The sequence below is a fragment of the Odontesthes bonariensis genome, unplaced genomic scaffold, assembly GCF_027942865.1.
Source record: "Odontesthes bonariensis isolate fOdoBon6 unplaced genomic scaffold, fOdoBon6.hap1 scaffold_155, whole genome shotgun sequence".
Classification (NCBI taxonomy): domain Eukaryota; kingdom Metazoa; phylum Chordata; class Actinopteri; order Atheriniformes; family Atherinopsidae; genus Odontesthes; species Odontesthes bonariensis.
Window position 1 is genome coordinate 71,912 of NW_027457383.1, and position 7,890 is coordinate 79,801.

The window sequence follows — 7,890 nt, forward strand, 5'->3', positions numbered from 1 at the left end:
ACATACATACCGAGTTTCAGATCTCTACGACGTACGGTTCGGTCTATCTCACGTTAGGTGGCGCTATAGAGCAGTTTGGCCACGCCCACTTTCGATTCCATTAAAAACATTTGATTTCACGCGGGGGACAATTTTGGGTAAAGTTTGGTGAGTTTTCGAATACGTTAAGGCGTCCCCATTCGCGATCTCGGGCGGAAAAGAAACAGGAATAATAATAATAATAATAATAATAGTGAAATCCTACAGATACAATAGGCCTTCGCAGCGCTTAGCTGCTCGGGCCTAACAAGAACTGCAAGCAGTGATAACGGCCCTCGCAGCCAAGCGCAGCTCCGGCCATGCGACCGCCTGACCGCCGGCACCGCCGCCCCGACGTGATCATCGACGCCGCCACGCGTCTCCCGCGCCCGTCCACCGGGCGGAGCGTGCGACGAATCCCCCAAATCGCCTTCAGTCCACGACAGTACGACACCAGTGGCACGTGTTCAAAGTTGGAGCGATATCTCACCTTCCAGACAGGAGTTACCGTCACTTCCTGTTTTGTGGGGCCAGGGTTTAGCGATGTCAGAAATGTACCACGGCAACATGTGGAGCGCTGCTCCGTAATGATGCACAAAAAAATATGGTGAAGATCGGATGATGTCTCAGGGAGATATACCTGTTGACATGATATAGGGGGCGCACTGGAGTCACACTTCAATATAATCCTATTGGGCTCTTTAGAGGTTAACAATGGTCATTCATATCTAGTTTGGTGCAAATCGGATGATGAGTGTGAGATTTAGAGCCGAACGTATGCAAACGGCGAGGGATTGGAATGTGCCATTAAGCCACGCCCACACTATTTTGTAGGTCCTGACAAGACGCACAGGTGTGCTGAGTTTCACGATTGTCGGTGAAAGCATGGCTTGGATCTGATGTTTTTAGATGTTCTAGGGGGCGCTGTGGAGGCATTAGGCCACGCCCATCAAATATTGGACCGCACACCTGTTGGGGGGCGGATTAGGATCGATCCCAGTGAGTTTGGTGCGTTTCGATTCAAAACTGTAGAATTTAGAGCCAAACGTATGGTAACGGCGTGATGTCTGACTTCACCAAGCCGCCATAGCCACGCCTTCAACTGAAAACTGTTGGTGCTTTAAAGCAAGTGAGACCAACTTGTTTTCTGTATTCTCACACAAGATCATGTTGATTAGGTGAAGGGGGTCAGAGATGGTGCTTTCCAATGAAAAAAAGTGACTTCCTGTTCTGAGGGGGCGGGGCTTAGATGACGTCAGCATATGACCACGTAAGATCGTCGGCCATCCAACATGGATGACTCATACCAAGTTTGGTGCAGAATAAACTTTTTATTTGAAAGTTATAGCGTTTCGTTTACACTGGCGAGTACGTCAAGTTCGCCGCTTGGCCAAGCCCCCTAAACATGCTCAAAAACTCAAGTCTTCTGATAACTTTTGTGCCCCCATCCCTTAACTGCATACTGACCAAAAATGAAGTCTGTAGCTCAAAATCCCTGGGGCGTGAAAATTTTCCTGCGAGGTGTGTAAATCTGAAAAATGGCCAAAATTTGCCCTTTGACCCAAGATGGCCGCCTCCTTGTACGTTTTAGAGCATACCTCCAAGAGACTTTTGTTCTTGATTTGAGGCGATCTACATACATACCGAGTTTCAGATCTCTACGACGTACGGTTCGGGCTATCTCACGTTAGGTGGCGCTATAGAGCAGTTTGTCGACGCCCACTTTCGAGTACATTAAAAACATGCAGTTTCACGCGGGGGACAATTTTGGGCAAAGTTTCAGGAGTTTTCGAATACGTTAAGGCATCCCCATTCGCGATTCCAGGCGGAAAAGAAAAAGAACGCGGAAAAATAATAATAACAAGAACTGCAAGCAGTGATAACGGCCCTCGCAGCCAAGCGCAGCTCCGGCCTTGCGACCGCCTGACCTCCGGCACCGCCCCCCCGACATGGTCATCAACGTCGTCACGCGTCTCCCGTGCCCGTCCACCGGGCGGAGCGTGCGACGAATCTCCCAAATGGACTTCAGTCCACGACAGTACGACACCAGCGGCACGTGTTCAAAGTTGGAGCGATATCTCACCTTCCTGACGTGAGTTACCGTCACTTCCTGTTTTGTGGGGGCGGGGTTTAGTGAAGTAAAAAATTAACAACGCCAATGTGTCAAGTGTTGCTTTGTAATGATGCACAAAAAATATGGTGCAGATCGGATGATGTCTCAGGGAGATATAGCTGTTTAAATAATCTAGGGGGCGCACTGGAGTCACACTCCAATATAATCCTATTGGGCTCTTTAGATGTTAACAAAGGTCATTCATATCTAGTTTGGTGCAAATTGGATGATGCATGTGAGATTTAGAGGCTAACATATGCAATTGTTTTAAAAATACAAATTTGGTTTGGAATTATTATATTAATGTAATAAAAATATATAAGTCTAACATTTTATATGTTTCATCTATTGAAAACTTCTTAACTTTATGCATTGCTTCAGTCCTGTGCAGTGGGTTAAACTATAAGCTATGTGGTGTAATATTCAATATGCCACATTATAGAGAAATAATAGTTTTGAGTATTTTTTGTATTTGAAAAAAATCATTTTTATCAGATTTTAGAAGTTTTGGAACACATGAATTAACACATGGACACCAGGAAAAAGAGATATAATTTTTAACAACACACATGTAGGGACGTCTCAAGTCGGGTTCGAACCCGCGACAAGCAATCTAACATGGTAACAAGCGCAGCTCCGGCCTGGCGACCGCCTGACCGCCGGCACCGCCGCCCCGACGTGGTCATCGACGCCGGCACGCGTCTCCCGCACCCGTCCACCGGGCGGAGCGTGCGACAAATCTCGTATTTGAATAAAATCATGTTTTATCAGATTTTATAAGTTTGCAATTCATGATTGAACACTTGGACACCTGGTAAAACTGAAGTCATTTATAAACAACTGTCTGTTATATAAATAATTAAAGGTGATAGAGAATGGTTGAATGGGGCATTAATCCTTGTTCTGTGATGTGATATGTATCCCCAAAAAATTGGTTGGGTATGTAATGGCTCAGAACCCCCCTAAAAATTTCTCTGAAACAGCTGTTACTATGCTGGGTTTAGAATGCGTTTTTTTTCCGTCGTTTCAGAGCTTATCTGGCAACTTCATTATGAAATATAAGTTTCCGTTGCTTGTTTCATAAGAATCAGAATTCGTTTTATTGCCATTGTTAGTGAACAGTGTTCACTAGTTGCGAAGGTCTAACTAGGGATTTGCTGCGGCGTAAGGTTCAAACATGTAACATAGGATAAAAAATAAAGAATAGAAAATGTATGAATATAAAATGTACAAGGTGTGTACAACAATACACAGTATCCAATATACAGAGCAACAACAGTGCAGCTTCATTAGTGCAATTTTAATGATGGTAAAGTGACTGGGGCAGGTTATGAGGTGATTATGAAGTGTTCATAAGTCTAACTGCAAGGGGGAAAAACTGTTTTTGTGACGGGAGGTTCTGGTCCGAATGGACCAAAGCCTCCTGCCCGAGGGGAGTGGTGCAAATAGTCCATGTGCAGCGTGAGAAGGGTCAGCTGTGATCCGACCTGCTCGCCCCATAGTCTTGGAGAGGTGCAGGTCATGGATGGATGGGAGGCTGCAGCCCATCACATTCTCAGCGGTGCGCACAGCTTGCTGCAGTCTGGGTCTGTTCCTGTCGGAACTGACCATGAGCTGCTCGGAACGGAGCTTTGTGAAACTGTAGTCAGTGAAATGCGCAGCGCAGCGCAAAGGAAAACTCCGCGGTTGGGGAAGCTTTTAAAAATAAATAAAAGCCATTGATTGCGAACATTGCTTTCCGGGGGAAGAATTTGTATTGATCGTAGTCCGCTTTTACAGCCTCGGAAGGTACACAAGTTCCTGTTTCTCGCCAAAGGGGCGTGTGTGAAACGGAGTGGCTGTGGACTTGGGTGCGGGGGGGGGCGATTGCTGAAAAAGTTACGTCACTTTTTCACAAAAATGGATAGGGGGATATATATTAAAAAGGGGAGTACTTGAAACAGAGGTTCTGACACTTGCTGGCACTTCATGAGTACTCCCCACAGCGGGGAGACTCAGGACTAACACCAAAAACGGGAAAAAGACGATTTGGATTCTCTATCCCCTCTAAGTAATGTCACAAGCTGGATTCGAACCGGCGTCATAAAATGAGAAGGGGTTCAGAAACATGTGAAATATCCACTAGGCTACAGATTATTATTGGAAATCAAGAGTGTCAAAGAGTTTATATTCATAGTTAAGACTCGCGATGCAGCACTGTGACGTCATGTGAAACCCTCCTATAGCCTGTGTTCTGTATCACGTGATTCTTTTGGGGCTGGCCGGCCTGGTTTAAACAGGTCGATTTCGTCAGTCGCTCTCAGTTCATGAATGTTCTCCGGACGTTTAATGAGCTTAAAGTTTTCAAACAGTTGAAAAACTGCTGAACGCTTTTTCTTCCCTTTTTTTGCAAATCTTCGATTGTTGGACTTTATCTTTCCGAGGTAAGTTTTGTTAAGTTATTTTGTTTTAATCAGTTAAGTTTGACCGTGATTCTGTTTTGATAATTAATACTTTGAAGTTTATTGAAAATTACTGTTTGAAAATATCAATCTTTTTGTAAAGAGAAAATACGAAAGAATGAATTAATGTAATATTAACTGTATAAGGTAAGGGCGTTAATAGTGTGTTTTTTGGGACGCTCTCGGTGGCTTGCTGTCGGTGGCTTGCGTGCCTCGTGCTGCGTTTAATAGCATGGCTGCTAACAAAAGGCTGCAATGTAAACGAACGGGGAGACTGGCGTTCTTACGCTAGCATCCTGCCAATATGGTGGATAGGGACGGGCCGCTGTACTACGACGATTTTCAATAGTCTGTTCACTTTTCTTCGGTTGAAATTAAAAAGGATTTTGTTTTATTGATAATTGTGTAGCAAATGTAGACGGTATTTAAATTACATGCGTTTTTAAGGAGAACTCCGGTATTTTCAACATTAAGCCTCATTGCTGAGAGAGGGAAGACATGTTTGTAGTTCTCTCGCACTGGAAATGCAATACACCTAGCCGCATTTCTGGTGCGAGAGAACTACAAACATGGCCTACATCAAAAAAGCGCTGAGGGGGGTTTTAAAACATTGCAGACGACTCAGAAAAGAGGCTTAATGTTGAAAATACCAGAGTTTTCTTTTAATAAGCCGCAAAGGTGTGTTTTTTTTTTGTTTGTTTTTTTTGTGCTGCTGTTTTAAAAATAAGTGACTGATTTTGATAAGCTATTTAAAGTAAAGGCTGCCGTCGGCAACCTTTATTTAGTCATATTAGCTTGAACTGTTTTGGGATTCTGGAAGTAGAATATTAAATGGGCTGTTTAGGAAAATTCCCGAATTCTGTAGCTTTCTCTAAAGCCTGTAATCATGCTTGCAAAAATCGAGCGCTCCCGGCTGTTTTTAACCAGTCACGTTAGGTTTATTATTTCTCTATTATCTGAGCAGAACAGTCACCAACCACGTGTTCCAAGCTGAGCGTGAGTCTGCCCCTTGCTTGTGTGCGCGCACACTGGTGTGAACTCACGTGCACAACCTCGTCCACAGAGGGGGAGTGACCTGAAAGTCGGAAAATTCGAAATTAAACAACTTTCAGGTCCTTCCCCCTCTGTGGACGAGTTTGTGCACGTGAGTTCACACCAGTTAGCGCGCACACACCAGGGGGCTTGCAAGGGCTTGCATTGTTTTGTTTCATGTTTGGAATGATCAATAGAGAGCAGAGGAGCTTGGTTTTATCTGTTATACTATTAAATATATATATATATATTAAAACTTTTATACTTGTTAAAAGTATCATGATATCATAAATTGGAGAGTGCAGTCCTAGTTAAATTTTTTTTTTCATGTTAATCCATGAGGATTGAATGTTCCTTTTCAATGGTTTTATGTATTTACTGGCTTTCACTGTGCAGAAAACTTTCAAATCATTTGCAGTCAACTTAACATTACTGCTTACTTTCATAATTAGGATAAATGGTAGTATTTGCTCTTGTAAATATATGTATTTTTAACAGATTTTAGTAGTTGTCTTTTTGTATATTGTCTTCTCATCATTGAGACTGTGCTGTAATCCCTTATGTTTTTGTCATATTTCTCTAATGTCAATTTGCAGATGCCACGAACTAGTCGTAGATCTCAAGCTGCTCGTCGCCGTGCTGAGGCTTCGCCTGTTCAGCGCATTGGCGTACCAACGCCATCCAGTGACTTTGTTGGCCGTGAGTATCATTTATATATTATTAAAGAATGGAGAGTATTTGTATATTCTGTGTGCTAATATATATTGTTTTCAGTGATTAATATATATCTTTTCCTTTATAGGCCGCGGAACTGGGCGGCGACACAAAGCGAACGAATGGCCAATCAGCGAGCATACTGGGCGTCGTCACAAGCTGGTCATTCCGGATGGGAGCCTTGATAAGAAAGTATGAAAATTTTCATGCTATTCAAATATACAATGTAGAAATGGATTGCTTATTGTCAGTTTGCTATAATTTGTCTTTTTTTTTTTTTTCCTCCCATAGCTGGTTCTTGTTATCGGGGCGTCCCATTTGCGGTCCTTGGCAGATGGCATTGTTAAAATGCAAGGAGGTTTCGTATCTTTTGCCTTTATGTCGACTCCAGGGGCTGACGCAGATCAGCTGCGCAAGGAGGTTGAGAAGGTCGTACTTCCTCGTCGTCCTGACGCTATTTGCGTTTTTGCTCCATCCAACAACCTCACGTCCAGCATCAACCACCAAGAGGCAGGACGGGCCTTTAAGTTGTACCTTGAGGCAGTTCGTGAGCACTGCACTAAGGTGTGTTATTTTATTTTCAAGTCAAGTTTATTTATATAGCGCATTTCAGACACGTGCAATTCAATGTGCTTCACATTAAAAAAGGAATAAGAAGAATAAACGTAACAAAAGAGAAATAAAAAAAATTAAAACACCAAGCATCAGTAGTTGATGTATTTGTAAATAAAGTAATTTGATAATGCAATTCTTCCTCTAGGTGTTCTGTATCGGTATGATTCCACGCTTGACGGAATCCATGGAGAAACAGGAGCTATTCCAGCAGGAGTATCATCGTGTTTCGGCAAATCTAAGTATGGAGTAAAATAATTCTGAGTTCATATCCAGTATTTTGATGGCAGTTGTCTTTGGTGAAAAGGATGTTTGTATAATTATACATATTTTTCTTTTCAGAGATGCCGTTTTATTCCATTGCCGAGGACTTCCCCCTAAGTCGCGTCGATCTGTGGAGTTATGATGGAGTAAGTACAATCTTATTCTGAAGTTAGAAAGTGGTGAGAATTTATATTCAATACTTATTTTACTTGTCTGTTGTTTTGCTGATTTATATACCTTTTATTTTGGTTTAGATTCACCTTGACGACAACAAGGGGATGCGCATCCTCAGTGATCGCATTTGGGTGTTTGCGCATCAGTTCCTGGAGCTGTCTGCACCCAAGCCACTGGCCACGAGTCAGGCAGCTGCCCCGTATAAGCCGAGGTATGTGCCACGTCTGGTTGTGAAGGGAGTGGAACGAGTCCCACGTCCACCGCCTCCAGAGTGGACAACCGTGAGATACGGCAGGAAGGTAAGGAAGCTTGTTGTTCCCAATGTACTTTTATGCAAGGATGGGATTTAAGTTGGTGTGTAATGTTCTGAAATGGCTTTTGTGTGTTCTTTTTATAGAGGAGCCATTCGGGGGAATCTGACTCTGATTCACCCAAGGAAAGGGTGGTTCCTGATAAGGTGAGTGTTTCACAACCACTTGTTGTAAAGCATTTTTAATGTGATTAGTATATTCATTATTTCAA

At 43.1% G+C, this 7,890-nt stretch overlaps 2 long non-coding RNA genes across 2 annotated transcripts; both read left to right on the plus strand.

The window, feature by feature from the left end:
* The first annotated feature begins 6,151 nt into the window (after nucleotides 1-6,151).
* On the plus strand, nucleotides 6,152-6,880 carry LOC142376018 (uncharacterized). The gene is made up of 3 exons (XR_012769203.1): nucleotides 6,152-6,303; nucleotides 6,407-6,510; nucleotides 6,610-6,880. It is a non-coding gene; the product is annotated as an uncharacterized LOC142376018 (long non-coding RNA).
* Nucleotides 6,881-7,082: 202 nt separating this feature from the next.
* Nucleotides 7,083-7,661, plus strand: LOC142376019 (uncharacterized). The gene is made up of 3 exons (XR_012769204.1): nucleotides 7,083-7,172; nucleotides 7,273-7,340; nucleotides 7,449-7,661. It is a non-coding gene; the product is annotated as an uncharacterized LOC142376019 (long non-coding RNA).
* The last annotated feature ends 229 nt before the right edge of the window (nucleotides 7,662-7,890 follow it).